The sequence below is a fragment of the Podarcis tiliguerta genome (assembly GCF_965153285.1).
Source record: "Podarcis tiliguerta genome assembly, chromosome: 6".
In the NCBI taxonomy this organism is placed as follows: Eukaryota; Metazoa; Chordata; class Lepidosauria; order Squamata; family Lacertidae; genus Podarcis; species Podarcis tiliguerta.
Window position 1 is genome coordinate 88,835,443 of NC_139539.1, and position 18,047 is coordinate 88,853,489.

Sequence of the window (18,047 nt, forward strand, 5' to 3'; positions counted from 1 at the left end):
TTACTTATTTCCCAGACTTCCCCACACCTTCCTTCACTGTATTCTAGTTCATATGTTAACTCAGCAACATGGTTCCTCTTCTAATTTCCTGTTCATCCACAGGATTAGGATTCTGGAGTTCTAGTCATTAAATAAACCAATAAACAGTGAAAAGGGCTCTCACCATTCAGATGCACAGAATGCTGACATATCCTGGCTAGAGGAACACAAGTGTCAGTGACCAGGCAGCGGAGGAATGGTGGAAACCACCTCCTCATCCTGACCCTTCCAGGGAGGAGGAAGAGGAAGACAGTATAGATTTACAACAGGGGTTTGAGGGAGGTCACAGCTCAGAGGCGGATGAGGGGAAAAGCTGGGAAATCATGGGAGAGCCAGAACAACACTTGGCTGACACGTTGTCATTAGAAAGCATTCCAGACCTTCCATCTCCCAGAACCCGGCGAGCCTTAAAAGTAGGAGAGCAAAGAGCTCAAAGACTTTCTACCTTTCTACCTTGTGGCTTCCATCCTCTGTAAGGATGAGCCATGTGCTGTTGGCTAAGAGCCAGAAGTGGGGTCCGAAAAGTGAGAATGGAAAAAGGGAAGATGGCTGCATGGCTAGCCTTTTTTCCAGGCTCTGCTAGTGTTACACCCATCTACCTGACCACACACAAGGGAGGATGCTCCAGAGCAGGTATGACAGGAAGTCCTTCCTCTCTGGAGCCACATTCCCCCGTGTGTCCACTCTAGGCAACAGGATAATGTTGTACTTGACTGCTTCAGTGATGATACATCCCACACCTTCTCCCCCTAGGCCCCCACCTTTGTGTGGAATACAGTGGTACCTCGGGTTACAAACACCTCGGGTTACAAACTTTGGGTCACAGACTCCGCTAACCCGGAAGTAGTACCTCGGGTTAAGAACTTCACCTCAGGATGAGAAGAAAAATTGTGTGGTGGTGGTGCGGCGGCAGCGGGAGGCCCCATTAGCTAAAGTGGTGCCTCAGGTTAAGAACAGTTTCGGGTTAAGAACAGACCCCTGGAACAAATTAAGTTCATAACCAGAGGTACCACTGCACACTAGAAATTGTGGTGCGATGTCCCTTCCTGCTTTAGCAAGCCCTCTAAAGGAGGATGGCGGAAGAAAGGAAAATACCCTTGGCTACTCCAAGTTTCCATTCTGACCTCAGAATGAGGTAGCTCTGAGCCTACCCGCCAGTCTGTAGTAAAGGCTGGCAACATCTGGCTCCTAATCCCTGTGTGAAGTCCAGATTAACAATAGCATCACAGTAAATGGAAGCAGGAACCAGCCCACTGGCTCCTTTTTGGAACTGTGGACTGAATCCCCAATTGCTCTGCGACAGTTATGGTTTTTATGCATTTCAGCGTACAGCTTGATTGGGAATATGAGTCATTGTTCAAGTTACAAAGCCTTATCACCCATGAGTAATAAAACGTGTAAAATTAGTTCGCCTGAGGCAAACTTACGCCTAGTGGGCCCACTTGCGCCAATCACAACTCTAGGTTCCTAGATTTTTCCATCAAACCTGTTGTTGTTGTTCTTCTTTAACAACTTGAAGGCAGTCGCAGGTTGTGACTATCTAGGCAGGTCATGCCAGTAATAGGTCATTGTTGTATTTTAACATATAAAATTGCAGGCTGGTAAGATTAAATGCACATCTGTATATGGCAGGACATGGTGTGCCCTGCAGACTGGGCAACCAGAACAAATGCCTGCATCATTCTGTGGGCAAGTGGATTATATGATTGAATCTTGGTGTTCATGTATGTGCATATTTCCTTCTAGGATAAAATCTGCAGCCCAAATACATGCTTATTTGAAAGTCGGCTCCAGTAAATTGCAGATGACTCCCAAGCAAGCATGAGATTAAAGCCTAAAAGCTTTCATTATATAATAAGTATCTAAATGTGCAGTTATATATATAGAGAGAGAGCAATCCAGCCAAATTTAAGCACTTTTAAATGCAATTTATATATCCACAGGTGATTCTTAAGCACATGTTTTAACACTTCCATTTAAATCAATGGTGCTCAAAAGTGAATTTTGACTAGATTGTGCCCACTTGCTTTATATAAAAGGAAACGGTACATTCACATTATGTGGATAAGTTCACCACAATTTTATTTTATTTTAAATTGGGCAACACATGTTAGTTATTTGTAACGCACTGGTGGACAAAAGGGGGAAGACTCAATTGCCTTATTGTCTGACTACGTTGACTAGCTGGGTAACTATTTGCAAGCCTGCATTTTGGTACATGAGCAAGCCAAAGCTATGAGTTGCACTATGATAGCTAGTGCAGGCATAGGCAAACTCCAGCCCTCCAGATGTTTGGGACTACAATTCCCATCATCCCTGACCACTGGTCCTGTTAGCTAGGGATGATGGGAATTGTAGTCCCACACATCTGGAGGGCCGGAGTTTGCCTATGCCTGAGCTACTGTCATTGCACACACACCAAACTTTTTTTTTTTAAGGAGGGGGATATTTTCACAATTTGCCTTAGAAGTCCCATCTTCGCAAGGTTGATTACACATAACTGTAGATTTTACTCTCCCAGGTCTTACTTGCAGAACACAAGCAAAATACTTAAATCCATTTCAAGCCCGCTGAAAAGGTCTGCTTAGTCTGCATTCTTGCTTTGCGAAAAATCGATGGAGGATTTGCTATTCATTTTGTTCCATGCGCAAGCTTGGGTCCTCAGATAACAGGCAAGGTATAGGTCACATTTCGTTCACATCAATGTTTGTTGCACCATGTCAGTGAGAAGGCGGAAGCAATGCACACCTGTTTAAAAGGTACTGCTGAAATTTCTGCAGTTAGGATAAGGGTTTCAGTTTGTCCCTGCTTCTCTCGCTGGCCGTTTCTCTCTCTGCACTTTGGCACAAAATGAAAGGGAATGTTGTGTTGCGTTTTCCCTTTTCTGGCAGCCGCCCTTTGATGTTGAAAGAGAAGGCTCTTCTCTCCAGGAGACTTTTGCTGGCACAGCCTTTGGCTTTTCCAGGACTGCACTGGGGGTCCTCTGGGACTGTGGTTGCAAATCTCAGAGCAACAGTTTCGAGGCTTAATTGAATCCATGCTTGCTCAGGGAAGCTGGAGATGTAGACATTTGAAACAAAAAGAGGGCAGGAACGGGGCAGGCAAAGTGGATTAAGAAAGATTAATCCTTGTTCACAGGCAGTCTGACACAGGGATGGAAAGTTCAAGAGGATGGTCTCTCAACTGCAATGAGCTAAATGGCCTGAGAAACTTGTGGAAAGCTGATAATGAGCTGGGATTACTAGAGGGGGGAGAGGATTCTCCTGCTCACTGTGCACTGACTTTTCATACACAATATACCTTCAAAGCACACTGAAAGCATATTTTAGTATGTACACAGTCGGAGGCTGCAATTCTGACTGTAATCAGAAGTAAGTCTCACTGAATGAGGTGTATGGAGTGTTAGGGGAGGTGTAACACCTCTGTTATAGGGACGCGGGTGGCATTCTGGGTTAAACCACAGAGCCTAGGACTTGCCGATCAGAAGGTCAGCGGTTTGAATCCCAGCGACGGGGTGAGTTCCCATTGCTCGGTCCCTGCTCCTGCCAACCTTGCAGTTTGAAAGCACGTCAAAGTGCAAGTAGATAAATAGGTACTGTTCTGGCGGGAAGGTAAACAGTGTTTTCGTGCGCTGCCCTGGTTCGCCAGAAGCGGCTTAGTCATGCTGGCCACATGACCCGGAAGCTGTACGCCGGCTCCCTCGGCCAATAAAGCGAGATGAGCGCTGCACCTCCAGAGTCGGTCACAACTGGACTTAATGGTCAGGGGTCCCTTTACCTTTTTAACACCTCTGTTAGGGGACACATTGTGCTCCGTTTTGTCAGCCTTTGGTCCCCATCCTGCACTCAGCTCTCACCTGTGGCTCCTAGAAGCTGTCAGCATGTGACAGCGGCCACATCCTGGCAAACGGCTTCAACTGGCCAGCTAAACCAGGTGACGGCAGCCGATGGGTCTCAAACCCTTGGTGAGTCAGGAACTTCCCATGCACTGTGGTCTAAACCACTGAGACTCTTGGGCTTGCTGATCAGAAGGTCGGCAGTTCGAATCCCCGGAATAGAGTGAGCTCTGATTGCTCTGTCCCTGCTCCTGACAACCTAGCAGTTCGAAAGCATGCTAGTGCAAGTAGATAAATAGGTACCACTGTGACAGGAAGGTAAACAGCGTTTCTGTGCATTCTGGTTTCTGTAACGGTGTCCCGTTGCTCCAGAAGCAGTTTAGTCCTGCTGGTCACATGACCTGGAAAGCTGTCTGTGGACAAACGCCGGCTCCCTCGGCCTGAAAGCGAGATGAGCGCCGTAACCCCATAGTCTCCTTTGACTGGACTTAACCATCCAGGGGTCCTTTACCTTTTACCTACATGCGAAGACAGGCTTTGGTGAATTGAGCAGACAAGACCAATACTGGGTCCAACAGTCGAGAAGTCAGTTTCTGCACATCCTGTAGAGGGAAGTGAGTGGCAGATGGGTCTTGTCAGCCCAGGAAAGTAGCCCATCTAGGAGAAGGAAAACTCTGATCCCGAACTTCCGCTGCCTTGCGGGACAGCTTTGGGAGGAGAAAAGCTAAGGAGTAAACCCTATACAAATCTGGAGCAGAGTCCCTAAGGTGGTTGAATGATGCCTTGTATACCTTCCTTCCAGCAACTTCTGCTGCCCAGCTGATGACAAACATATTGTTCTGCTTTCCTTTGGACCACATCAGCGAGGCTGAGGGATATGTGTCTTGTCATCTGGGCAATCCAGTGCCCCCATAGGCACTGCCAGGCTTGTACCCATGAGAGAGCACTTTGGTACTTCTTATACAGTGGTTTGATTTCACCACCGGAGATGTGCTTCATTGTCTCTCGAGACAGATGGAAGCCAACATCAACTCCCATGTATCATAGAATCATAGAACCATAGAGTTGGAAGAGACCACAAGGGCCATCGAGTCCAACCCCCTGCCAAGCAGGAAACACCATCAGAGCACTCCTGACATATGGTTGTCAAGCCTCTGCTTAAAGGCCTCCAAAGAAGGAGACTCCACCACACTCCTTGGCAGCAAATTCCACTGTCGAACAGCTCTTACTGTCAGGAAGTTCTTCCTAATGTTTAGGTGGAATCTTCTTTCTTGTAGTTTGGATCCATTGCTCCGTGTCCGCTTCTCTGGAGCAGCAGAAAACAACCTTTCTCCCTCCTCTGTGTCACATCCTTTTATATATTTGAACATGGCTATCATATCACCCCTTAACCTCCTCTTCTCCAGGCTAAACATGCCCAGCTCCCTTAGCCGTTCCTCATAAGGCATCGTTTCCAGGCCTTTGACCATTTTGGTTGCCCTCCTCTGGACACGTTCCAGTTTGTCAGTGTCCTTTTTGAACTGTGGTGCCCAGAACTGGACACAGTACTCCAGGTGAGGTCTGACCAGAGCAGAATACAGTGGCACTATTACTTCCCTTGATCTAGATGCTATACTCCTATTGATGCAGCTATACTCCTATTGATGCTATACTCCTATTGATGCCGCTTATTGATGTAAGCGGATTTAAGATTGAAGCCTTGAGTATTTTCAGAGCCAGTTCTCCCTGAGCTCCACCTCAAACCATGTGCCCTGCTAGATCTCCAACTCTCCAAAGCACCCTTCTTTACTGGGTAATAGTGGGAGCAGCAACAACAGCATGTGAAGAAGAGTGACAAAGGGAGGTCTTTCTGCATTCTAAGACCCTTGGTGGAGGCATGCTAGGAAAAAAAACCTGGTGGTATCATTTGCACAAGGGCTGTAGAGATGGATGCCTTCTTGTCAACATACGGAGAACATGCATGTGATTCACAGCAGTGGTTTGGATCTACGTTGCAACAACAGCCTGCCGGTTTTGAGAGATTAGGGCCCTGAACATACAGCATGCTATAAGGCAAATGGTTTCAGACTCTGGGACCCCATTTTCACACACAAAAGTAGTGCATTTCTGTTCAGAAGGGTCCAGTTGGGATGGCTCCCAGGGAAATGCAGAATGGCAGCCTAAAGGAGCTTTTAATGCTGCATGAAATCATTCTATATCTGTTACAGCACTTATACCTAACATTTAATGCCCTTCCACTATCTTCCCTGGACAATGGGTGGATTTTGATGTTCTTTTTTGCCTACCTCGTGACGATGCTATCAGGGATGGATTTGTCACTTAAAGATTCCAGCACTTAGAAGCAGGCAGTAGCTGTTGCGGGGAGAAAAGTTTGGCCCACATATATGAGGCGTGTGTGAGTCACTTGAATCCAAACTTCATCTCCTCTCAATCTACCCTCAAGGCATATGGGCTTGCACACACACCTACGTACATACAGTTTTTAATTGGTTTCCGACCTATTTAACAATTATAGCTCCCTGCAAAGCCATCTTATTGTATTGGGACTATTGATCCATCATGTCCGGTATGGTCTACTCTTGTCCGGAAGTGGCTTTCCAAGGTCTTTTTCCAGCCCTGATACCTGACATCCTTTTACTTGAGATACTTAGGACTGAACCTGGGATCTTCCACATGCAGACCACATGCAGTTATGAATTCTCCAATCAGCTGACATGCAATCATAGTTCTCTGAAGGAGCTTGTGATTTTCAACCAAGAATCCTCAGCACCTGTCATGAATGAGCCAGCTCCCAGGGAAGGGTTGCAACCAGCTCCCAGGGAAGGAAGTCGCCAGGAAGAGGGAGGGTTAACTGCCAGGCAAGATGAGCATAATAATAATAATAATAATAATAATAATAATAATAATTTATTTATTTATTATTTGTACCCTGCCCATCTGGCTGGGTTTCCCCAGCCACTCTGGGCAGCTTCCAACAAAACACTAAAATACAATAACCTATTAAACATTAAAAGCTTCCCTAAAGAGGGCTGCCTTCAGATGTCTTCTAAAAGTCTGGTAGTTGTATTTTCTCTTTGACATCTGGTGGGAGGGCGTTCCACAGGGCGGGTGCCACCACCGAGAAGGCCCTATGCCTGGTTCCCTGTAAATTGGCTTCTCGCAGTGAGGGAACCGCCAGAAGGCCCTCGGCGCTGGACCTTGGTGTCCAGGCAGAACGATGGAGGTGGAGACGCTCCTTCAGATATACTGGGCCGAGGCCATTTAGGGCTTAGTGCCAACTCCCCTGCCCTTAGGAATGCCAGTTGATAAGAGAATAAGGGAGGGCCCGCCAAGCTCTTGAGAAGAGACAGAGAATAGAGAAGGAAGCAGATGGGAAAGAGTGAGGGGACAGTCCCTCAGAGCATGAGGAAGAGGCGGGAGCTCACCCTCTTAGTCCCAGGTCTTGACAAATGGGAGGGTTACAGGATAGGAGGCAGGGCAAAAGACGTCAGAGGAAAAAGTTCAGCTGCTTCTGGTCTTGCAGGAAGCAGTTAGAAGGGTCATCAAGACTGATGAGACTAACGGCATGTTAGAGCCGTCCAGAGAACTCTGTTTGTTTTTGCAATAAATCTTCCTTTTTAATTAGCCACGCTTGCTGTGTTATCAGGTCAGAAACTGGGACTCCTGACAGCACCTTCTCAGAATTTGCTGAGGGAAGCCGCGGCAGCTCAATTGGTTTGAGACCAAATTCAAAGCGGTCTTCATTCGTCCATCCACATTCATTTCATTTCTTACTGTCTCTGCTCAAAGGAAGTTAATTTCCTATCATCTTTTCTTGTCCCCTTCTCTTGCTCCATCGTTGATCCCTTCTGCCATGATACTTCTCATGTCTGGAGCAGGAGAAGCCCATTCTGGCCTATCCCTATTGAGCCACCTTTCTGTTTCTGCCTTCGCATCCCTCCTCAAAAATCTAATTCTTTGACCAAAGTCTTTCCTAGAGCAGAGGTATAGCCTTCCCTGTACTACTGTACTGCTGGGGCTCCCATTTTCTATCTCTTCCTTATTTTAGTCTCCTGTTGTTAAGAAACCAAAGCTCTTTAGTACATGTATTTTGATATAGCTAGCAACAGAATTTGTGAAAAGGGTAAATGATGTAAGGATGGCTCAGTTCAGAGAGAGCGAGAGAGCGTTTACCGGTAATTGTAAAAAAACCCCGACAGCAACCTCAAAGTGATTTACAAAAAGATAAAACAATAAAATTGGTGGGGGGAAATCACATATGGGAATCTGTGTATTTATATTATGAAATCATAGAATTGTAAAATGGGAAGGGACCCTGAGAGACATCTAGTCTAATCTCCTGCAATTCAGGTATCTCAACTATATCATATCTGGTAGGACTTCCGGAGCATACTCTTGCAGTTTTGGAAGAATATCAGTATGATGTTACTGTTTTGGCAGATACCCAACAATATGCACATTTTTCATAGTCTTTCATTGTATTCTGCAGCTTAGTGATGTTTCTTGCGATCTTTTTGGGGTCGCCCCACTTCCTCTCTTTTGTGATACCAGGCAGTAGCTTACACTGCTGATTCCAGTGGCTGCGTGAATATTCCCCACAAAAAACCGAAAATAATAATAAGCGCAAATAAAAACAAGAGATTTAAAAGATGAGGAAGTGACATGATTCCAAGAGATCTGGAGTGTGCGCTTGAATTATTAGAGCATGCAGAGAGGTTGTGTGAACTGCTGGAACTGTGCCCTGAAAGTTTTTGAGCTGGCAACATTTGCAAAATAATCCCATTTCTTGTGTCTTTCCTCCCCTCCCCTCTCTGTTCAGTCTGTCAAGGTAGGTATGAAAATTTAATCAACACCCTCTGTTGTAAGTGCCAAAAACCTTAAAACACACACACAAACCCCTACCACCAACAGCCTTCATTTCCTTTGCAGCTTTTTCTGTGCAAATCTAGCACTCTCAGCAGCATATATGCCCAGAATGTGCAAGTATCTCAATGCTGACTCCACCAATAAGAGCAGCAGAGTTGGAGGCCAGCCTGAGAATGCACACAGAGCAGTCACGGAGATTGTTATTAACTGGCGATGCTACTGAAACCCATATTCTCCAGGTGTAAATCTACATAACTAGCCCATAATGTAAAATGAATGGAATGTTATTGTTCTCAGGGTCTAAGTCATTATAACATAGCACAACAGCACTACAAGTCCATTTTGATCTGTCACAGGAAACTTTTTTTTTTTTTTGCAAGAGAGAGATAGAGAGTTCTCCTAGGAGACTTTTAATTTGTGAGGAGTTTCTGAAACAAGCTGACAAGTGTTCGCCCGTGGCAGCAAAACCTAAAATACTTCTGTGAGACTGTGTCATCAACTTTACCCACTTCCTTACGAAGACTGAAGTGGATATTATGAGCTTAGCCATCCCTTGTTTTCCATCTCCCTGGTCATGCCTAGTAAAAGATGTGTGGTCCCTGTTGGGATACTGCCAGGGAGACAAAGTCCATCATGACTCCACATCGTCTCCAGACGTCCATTGATCTCCCGTAGACACACAGTATCAGCAATTAGCGACACGAGCTCCAGAAATAGCTTGCCACATTCCAGAGCCGATGCACTCTCTATCAGCAGATAATGCACAGCGAAAGAAGCATTCAGGAGAGCATTATTTACAAGTTTATTTCTGCGTTGATCAGAACAAAGAAAAACATGACTGCCTGCTTCAGTGTTCCGGCACCGAGAGAGAGAAACGAAAGCAAAGACACAACAGAAACATCCTGTGAAACAGGAAATACGCAGGCTGTGACACAAACATCCTGCTCCCTTTTAAGGTGGAACGGAAATATCCTAACGGTCCCTGCCCTACCCTTCGTTTTACTTGCAGCTGTCATCTGCAGGAGATTTCCTGGAAACCCAGAGTGAGAAGAGGTCGTACTCTCTTACTAGATGTTACCAGGAGAGAGGCACAAAAGCCCAGCAGCCTTACAGCCCTTATAGGTAATATTTCTGCTGTAGCCTGCTTCTTAAAAAAACTCTTAGGATCAAATTCTCCATGGATGTGTTCAAAAATGCAGATTCACTCCAAAACACGGAGTGAATTGGAGTTGCCACCATTTTTCTTTTCTTTTGCTGACCCTGCCTACTTCAGCATTTTATATGACAGGATAAATGCCCAGCATCTTAGCAGATGGAACTTTTCTCAATGCCCAGAAAACCCTCTGCTGTCTTTATTTCTGCCCCCAGAAGGGTCGGTGTGCTAGTTGTTGGAGCAAAAGCAACAAAGGGTCTCACGGCCCCTTAAAGGCTAACACATCTATTAGGACATAAGGTCTTGTGAACTGAGTTAGTCTTTAAGACTCTGGTTTCCCACTGTTTGACCTCTGTGTTGGCAGGTTGTTGTAAAATGTGCAGGTTTTTTTTTAAGGTGGTGGCAAATGATGGGTCATGGTTGACTGCTTGTTGCATAGAATTATCATGCTGCCATAAATCATGGCAGATTTCAGGGATGGGATTAGCTGAGCAAGGGGAACACGCCTGTGTGTACATGTCTCAGCATGGGACGTGGGTGGCGTTGGGTCTCTTGGACTGAGCCTCTTGGACTTGCCGATCAGAAGGTTGGTGGTTCGAATATGCATGATGGTGTTGTCAGGAGTTCAGCCTACACTCAAGTAGGACCCTGGTAGAGACACGTGCCTGACTGGCATGTTCTTTCCCTGCTGGTCGATCATTCGGGAGCTTCATAAGCTTTCTTCAGCCCGAACATCACAGCGACCGATGCCACCCGACACCGGCACACTTAGAGATCCACAGAGTTTGTGCATCATGCGCATGACAGACCTCAGCAACTCAGCATTTTGGCTAATCTACTTTATTTACATAAAAACACACGGAGCACTGCAACATGGCTCCCTCTCTCTCTAGCATCAGACAGCAAAGAGAAAAAAGAACAAAGGACAATAGTCCCACTTCACGGAACACAGTAACACAAACATCCTGTCTTCCTCACTTCCCACTTTGTGGAGTCAAAACAAATACTGTCATGTGAAAGACAACAATCCCATGACTGCAATCATGGAGCTCCTGTTGCTCTGTCCCAGCTTCTGCTAACCTAGCAGTTCGAAAGCACACCAGGGCAAGCAGATAAATAGGTACTGCTTACATTACCATTTTTTCACCTTTACATGTCTCACACAATATGCCTCTCTTAAGGACTGGCGGGGAAGAAATCATGATGCAGGAGTGGAGATGCAAATGACTGGAGATTTTTCAGCAAAGGGTGGATGGCCATCTGTCATGGATGCTTTAGCTGAGATTCCTGCATTGCAGGAGGTTGGACCAGATGACCCTCAGGGTCCCTTCCAACTCTACCATTCTAGGATTCAGTGCAAGGTGCAAAGCTTAACCTAGAAGTTCTTCTGCACAAACCCCCTTGAAATGAAAAGAGCCACATGTCAGGTGGACTCGTGCAGGAAAACGCCCAAACGTATTGTGCCCCAAAGATGCAAGCATTATCTTTAACATAACACTGGTCTCATAGTGATTGGGCACCTGACAGAAAAGGGCTAACTCTCTGCTTTTACAACACTAGCAGAGTGCTGACTCTGCAGTACATTTCCAGAATGCCTCATTAGCCAGGAATGCATCTGTAGCAGCAGAATAATGATAACAATAACAGCAGCAGCAGCAGCAACAACAACAACAATGTTTTTTGGATTCAGAGCCTGATGTGTATTCTGTTGCACACGTGGAAGTTCCTGTGCATGCTAAATACTCCATTTACTCTCATGGTTGTGGCAGCTCAAATCTGCATAATAAATTACAAACTGGAAATTGACCATGCCTGGTTTATATATTGGACTATCTATTTAGCTTTCGTTGTACACTGAAAGAGGGTGTGTGCCCACTATCCCACTTTTCTTCTCTTAAACCTAAAGCACAAAACACCATCCTTTGAGGATAGGTGAGTACATTTGGAGGCCATAGAAACTCGAGAACCAGTGTGGTGTAGTGATTAAGAGTGGTGGACTCATAATCTGGTGAACTGGGTTCGCTTCCCCGCTCCTCCACATGCAGCTGCTGGCTGACCTTGGACTAGTCACACTTCTCTGAAATCTCTCAGCCCCACTCACCTCACAGAGTGTTTGTTGTGGGGGAGGAAGGGAAAAGGAGAATGCTAGCCACTTTGAGACTCCTTAAGGGGAGTAAAAGTTGGGATATCAAGTCCAAACTCCTTCTTCTCTCCTCCTCCTCTTCTTCGGCATCACACGCAACACAACCACACACACATGCACACATTCCACCCCACCCCCACCTCCACCCAAGCAGTTAAGCTTGAAAATAGTGTTTCTGATTTTCTCAGGCATCATTGGGGTAGGGTGATCCTCCTGGAGGCTGCAGCTAGAGAGGGATGGTTTACCTAGCTGCAATGACCAGTAAGATCACCCCTCGAAACCCTGCAACAATTAAACTTGGAAACAAAAAGTTATATTGGAAGCACTATGTTGGCCTTAAAGGAATGTGCCTTTCCTTCCCTTGGGAACAATGAATAGTGTTTATTTTATTTTTGTTTAAAAACCCAACCTTACCATTATTTCAGTGTTTTTCTTCAAATACACTCTATGAAATATAGGCTCACTGTTGCAGCACTGCAAACCCTCTGATCTGCCTTTTTTCAAATCCTAAACTAATGACTATTTCATAGCGATAAAGGCAATGGAAAGTAGAGAAGTGCTTGGGGGCAAGAAGGCATCTGATTCCAGGAGATGTCCTACTTTTCACAAAAGTATGGGTTTGGCTTGAAAGTCAGAACTTGACTTCCCTGTTATCGCTAAGCTGAACTCCTCAGAGCTGTTTGGAAACCTTAAGCAGCAATCCAGCCTCCTCTAAGCCGGCTAGCTTTTGTTCTGTGAGGGAAAGCTACCAATCTCCTTAATTAAGCATTGTTGCTGAAACCCTTTCTGCATAGTGGAGGGGTACAAGAAACTGATAGCTGTAATGAAATGTAATGTAAAACTTAAATGCAAGAGAACAAATTGAAGAGCCACAAAAGAAAGAGGGGGTTTGACAGGAGGTGCCAATGTCGAGATGAATTTGGGAAGAGGTACTGAAACCAGTATTATACCAGCGGTAGGACACGGCTGGCACTGTGATCTAAACCACTGAGCCTCCTGAGCTTACCAATCCGAAGGTCAGCGGTTTGAATCCTTGCGACGGGGTGAGCTCCCATTGCCCTGTCCCAGCTCCTGCCAACCTAGCAGTTTGAAAGCATGGTGGTGCAAATAGATAATAGGTACTGCTGTGGCGGAAAGGTAAACGGCATTTCCGTATGCTCTGGTTTCCGTCACGGTGTCCCATTGCACCAGAAGCAGTTTAGTCCTGCTGGCCACATGACCCAGAAAGCTGTCTGTGGACAAACGCCGGCCTGAAAGCGAGATGAGTGCTGCAACCCCATAGTTGCCTTTGACTGGACTTAACCGTCAAGGCAGTGGTGTAGCGTGGGTTGTCAGCACCCGGGGCAAGGCAAGTAATTTGTGCCCCCTAACCCGTGGATTTTAGTAGGGGCAGAGAGCTGCGAGTGCCCCCCCCCCGATGTTGCACCCGGTGCGCCCGGCCCCCCCTGCACCCCCCACGCTACGCCACTGCGTCCAGGGGTCCTTTACATTTAGCTTTTACCTTTATACCAGTGATGCAGCAACAAGTGCCCTTGCCCAGGACACAACAAGGAAAGGACCAGAAGAGGCATGCAAGATCACATTGCATTCCTAGATGGCAAGAGATTGTGTGGAGGTTGCCCTGCACCTTCAAACAAGAACTGTATCTCTGAATAGTGTGAGCTTAAACTTCAGCATCAGCACCTTTCAATGTCTGCCGTTCGTAAATCTCACTCTGGAAGCTGGTTCCTGAGACTGAAGGCATAGAGAGCTGGAGCATGTCCTGGTTTTAGAGAAATTGAGCTCTGTGAAATGGTCAGGATTTCATGTGACTAATACAAATCTGATTTGTCTTCTGTGTGCTCATAAACTGGGTACATCATTATGGGAAGGTGGCTTTGCCAAAGCAGCTAAAGTTCAGAGGAAATTAGGGAGAATATTCCTTGTAAAACCCTACCAAGAATTCCCTCTGCACAGAGGTGAATTTAGCACCTTCATTATGTGATTATTATTTTTTTGGTCATGGGGATGTAACTCTTTATCCTGGCCTTTGGCACCTGAGGTGTATGTTTGGATAAGGCCCACCTTATTCTCTTGACTGTAATTTCTTTCAGAGGTTTTTAATACTGTACAGTGGTACCTCGGGTTACATACGCTTCAGGTTACAGACTCTGCTAACCCAGAAATAGTACCTCGGGTTAAGAACTTTGCTTCAGGATGAGGACAGAAATTGTGCTCCGGCGGCGCAGTGGCAGCAGCGGGAGGCCCCATTAGCTAAAGTGGTGCTTCAGGTTAAGAACAGTTTCAGGTTAAGAACGGACCTCCGGAACGAATTAAGTACTTAACCTGAGGTAACACTGTATTTAAAATTCTGCAGTCCACCCTGGGACCTGAGAGGGTAAGAAGTCTAAATGGTAATAATGGAAAAGGAGAAGTGTGCTTATTCAGCTTGAAGGTTTGGTTCCCCCTACCCAATAGCAGGGAACTTCGCTAGGCAAAGGAAGGAAGAAGAATCTTCTGGCTGTTGAGCCTCAAATGCCCTCTGTACTCGCAGGTAGCATCTTTTAACCATGGAATAAGGGTCATAATCCTTATGTGAGTCATTATAAATGGTTTGATGAATTCCGTGGCTGGATCTGTCTTTCCTGGAAATTATTAATATTATGCAATGATTTGATGGAAATCACATAAAATGGGCTGCAGAGCACCATCAGGCTGGATAGCTAAATCTTAATGGGGTGCATTAAGAAGCTACTACTAAATGGAATTATATATTTTTTTTCCTGGTTGGCTTAGTGCCCCACAGTTTCCCTTACGGTGCCCAAGATTTTGTTTTTCAGGATCTTTTAAGAACCAAGTGGTAATAGTACAAATCTTCTTACAGAGCTTGGATGATATGCTCTGGCAAAGCTAGCTCTATCTTAGGCAGCCAAGAAGCAGAAGTGGCTCTACTGTTGAGCCAATTAGTTATATTTTATTTCAACAGGGGATAAATAAAGGCTCCTTGGATCAAATATTTGCCATGTGTAAAGTGCTCAGGCTATTGTTAGAAGCCATAGCCCAGAGCTGAAATATAATTTTTTTGCCAATTTTTGAAATAGGCTGAGTTCTCAAATTTGGATTCTGATGCCATATTTTTTTTTTTAAAAAAAAGTATTGGAATTCTGCTGGTGTGTTTGGCTAAATGAAGGGACAATGTTCTCATAAAAAGGTAAAGGTACCCCTGCCCGTACGGGCCAGTCTTGACAGACTCTAGGGTTGTGCGCCCATCTCACTCAAGAGGCCGGGGGCCAGCACTGTCCGGAGACACTTCCGGGTCACGTGGCCAGCGTGACAAGCTGCATCTGGCGAGCCAGAGCCGCACACGGAAACGCCGTTTACCTTCCCGCTAGTAAGTGGTCCCTATTTATCTACTTGCCCCCAGGGGTGCTTTCGAACTGCTAGGTTGGCAGGCGCTGGGACCGAGCAACGGGAGCGCACCCCGCCGCGGGGATTCGAACTGCCGACCTTTCGATCGGCAAGCCCTAGGCGCTGAGGCTTTTACCCACAGCACCACCTGCATCCCAATGTTCTCATAGCATTTACTAAATTCTGTTCCAACCGAGTGAAGTTTTCTTCCATCAGTGAGGCCCTGTTTCCAGTTTGCTAGTGTTGTAGAGCATGTCCAGGAACATATGAGCTGGCTGGGGCTGATGGATTTTGTAGTTCCACAGCATCTAGAGGGCACAAGGTTGGCAAAAGCTGCTATAGGTTGTTGACTGCTCCTGTCCTAGTATTGTTTGGTGACCCCTGTATTTCTCTCCCCACCACCATACACCAAACTCCTGTGCTTCAGCGACTGACATTTTGAAATACACGTGCTCCCACAAGTCAATCCTATAGCTGGAATTATAACAAGGAAACTCGTGTGTGTGTGTGTGTGTGTGTGTGTGTGTGTGTGTGTGCACAGTGGTACCTCAGGTTACATACGCTTCAGGTTACAGACTCCACTAATCCAGAAATAATGGTTCAGGTTAAGAACTTTTCTTCAGGGTGAGAACAGAAATCTCACTCCGGCGGCGCGGCAGTAGCAGGAGGCCCCTTTAGCTAAAGTGGTGCTTCAGGTTAAGAACAGTTTCAGGTTAAGAACGGACCTCCGGAACGAATTAAGTACTTAACCCGAGGTACCACTGTATTAGGGGGAAAAGGTTTTAGAAAAGAATTAGATCCTTGAATTTATAAAATGCAGCTGCATATGCTCATCATTCTCACAACATGTGTTTTATACACGGGAAAGACTTGTGAGATCATTCCAGGGTGATTAAATCACTCTGTGGGAAGGAACCCAACATAGCTGTGGGCATGAAAACTTTTAGCATCGTGAAGTGTGGGCTGACTCAGTCCATACCACAGTGAGTAAAAGGTGTGGTTTCTTAAGTTTAGGTACAACCACTGTTGCAGCCAATACAACTTTATTTTAAGAGCTTGTGTAGAACTGTGGTTCTGACAGTCTGAAGCCACCTTGAGTCAGACCCTACTGAGCTACAGAAAGGCTAATTTTAACATTTAGAGGAAAACAGAAACGTTATTTTGGTTCATTTCTCAAGTCTGACCACTGGTGTTCAATACGAGAAGGAAATTGCCATTTTGATTAACTTGGTAGTAATCTCAAGCTAATACCCCCCACAAAAATATGGGTGAAATAGTGTGGTCTGTTCTTGATATTGCATGGTGGATTTTGAACATGAAAGTTGGTTGGGGTGGTAGGAATGGAGAATTGTGTGGAGCTCTTAGATCCAACGGAAGGCTGTTCTTCAAGTTCATTATGAATTATGAATTCATGGCAGCCTTATGGAAGGCCAAATGAGGCATGTCAGGAGCAGTTGCTGATGAAAACAGACAGGTCTTTGGGACTGCCCTCAGACAGTGTTTGGGATTGTGTGGGCTCCACAGCCCTCTCGAGGTGCAAAAGGAGTGTCTAATATCAGCATAAAAAAAAAAAAAGGTAAAGGACCCCTGACAGTTAAGTCCAGTCGCGAACAACTCTGGGGTTGTGGCGCTCATCTCACTTTACTGGCTGAGGGAGCCGGCGTTTGTCTGCAGACAGTTTTTCTGGGTCATGTGGCCAGCATGACTGAGCTGCTTCTGGCGAAACCAAAGCAGTGTATGGAAACGCCATTTATCTTCCCGCCAGAGGGGTACCTATTTATCTACAGTGGTACCTTGGGTTACATACGCTTCAGGTTACATTCACTTCAGGTTACAGACTTCGCTAACCCAGAAATAGTACCTTGGGTTAAGAACTTTGCTTCAGGATGAGAACAGAAATCGCGCAGCGGTGGCAGCAGGAAGCCTCATTAGCTAATGTGGTGCTTCAGGTTAAGAACAGTTTCAGGTTAAGAACGGACCTCCAGAATGAAGTAAGTTCTTAACCCGACGTACCACTGTACTTGCACTTTGACGTGCTTTCGAACTGCTAGGTTGGCAGGAGCTGGGACCGAGCAATGGGAGCTCACCCTGTCGCAGGGATTTGAACCGCCAACCTTCCAATCAGCAAGTCCTAGGCTCAGTGGTTTAGACCACAGTGCCACCCGCACCCCCTAATATCAGCATTAGCGGGCAGAAATTCTAGGAGCTTGCTCCGGCCTGGGCAGAGTATAGTCACTTTAACCTCCATGCTGTCAACAGAGCGCAAAGAGTCTCAACTGGAGAGAAATCTAGATTTGGACACAGCCATCCGCCGTCCAACCTGGCTCTGACACTGCTTTTGTCCCAGCAGTCCTCTGTTTTTACACCCAGATGGAGAGATTCAGTCTTGTGTAGGGGCTGTCAGCAGTGGCGTAGCGTGGGTTGTCAGCACCCGGGGCAAGGCAAGTAATTTGCGCCCCCCCCTTCTGCACTGTCCCTCCCCCAGATAGTCCCTTGCTCTCTCTCCGCACTGCACCGCACGCCTGGCACCCTCCCCTCCACAGTGGGCGGCGACCCGGCGGCTCGGATCGGATTCGCACAGCCAGCACTGCAGTGAGAGAGAGAGAGTGAGCCAGGTAGGGGCA

General features: G+C 46.2%; 1 protein-coding gene across 2 annotated transcripts in view; it reads left to right on the forward strand.

Moving 5' to 3' along the window:
• The window catches only part of CACNA1E (calcium voltage-gated channel subunit alpha1 E), a 444,647-nt gene that overhangs the window by 248,620 nt on the left and 177,980 nt on the right, over positions 1-18,047 (forward strand). The gene's annotated exons all lie outside the window — the stretch shown is intronic.